This window comes from Coenobita brevimanus, chromosome 17, assembly GCF_032717465.1.
Source record: "Coenobita brevimanus isolate Jiangsu-jjx chromosome 17, ASM3271746v2, whole genome shotgun sequence".
NCBI classification, from domain to species: domain Eukaryota; kingdom Metazoa; phylum Arthropoda; class Malacostraca; order Decapoda; family Coenobitidae; genus Coenobita; species Coenobita brevimanus.
Window position 1 is genome coordinate 17,306,482 of NC_136970.1, and position 871 is coordinate 17,307,352.

General features: G+C 38.1%; 1 pseudogene; it reads right to left on the reverse strand.

Annotated features, from left to right (window-relative positions):
* Positions 1-277: 277 nt before the first annotated feature.
* Positions 278-399, reverse strand: LOC145391279 (5S ribosomal RNA; annotated as a pseudogene).
* Positions 400-871: the final 472 nt, after the last annotated feature.

Sequence of the window (871 nt, forward strand, 5' to 3'; positions counted from 1 at the left end):
GAAGCCCAAAAACAGTTTGAGGAGAATATCATAAATAAAAGCAGTGATCAGCCGAAGCTATTTTACAGTTACATCAGAAGCAAAACCAAAGTAAAAGATAAAATACAATCCATTAAGGACGAGGGAATCACCTATACACAAGAGAAGAATATTTGTTTCATTCATTCATTCATTGCCAGACGCCATGTATTCCAAACGGGGTGGGCAACGGCTTAGAGTTAATTGTTTTACAGGGAGGGGCACTAATCCTCCACCAACCCCACTTGACACGTAGGGATGTCAACAGCATCTGGTGTTCCCAGGCGGTCACCCATCCAAGTACTAACCAGACCCAGCGTTGCTTAACTTTGCTGATCGGACGGGAAGCGGTGTACTCAACGTATTTGTGAAGCACTAAATAAGAATTTCCAATCAGTTTTTACAGAAGAAAAAAATTTTGAGAGGGACTATGTGGAACATGCATGCCCACACATACTACCAGATATACAAATATCTGAAAAAGTAATACAGGAGGAGTTAAGTAAATTAGACAAAGGAAAAGCAAATGGTCCTGATGAAATTTCATGTTGGGTGCTACATGAATGTGCAAAGGAGTTAAGTAAACCATTATCTATAATTTTCAAGAAATCCTTGAGACAAGGTAAACTACCTGATATTTGGAAGAAAACAAACATTGTTCCCTTATTCAAGAAAGGGAATAGACAAAATTCACTCAACTACCGACCAGTATTAGTAACCTGTGTTGTAAGCAGGGTATTAGAAAAGCTTATAAGAAAAGCTTGGGTAAATCATCTAGAAGAACACAATATGATAACAGAAAGACAGCTTGGTTTCAGAAAAGGAAAATCATGTGTTACTAATCTGTTGAGCT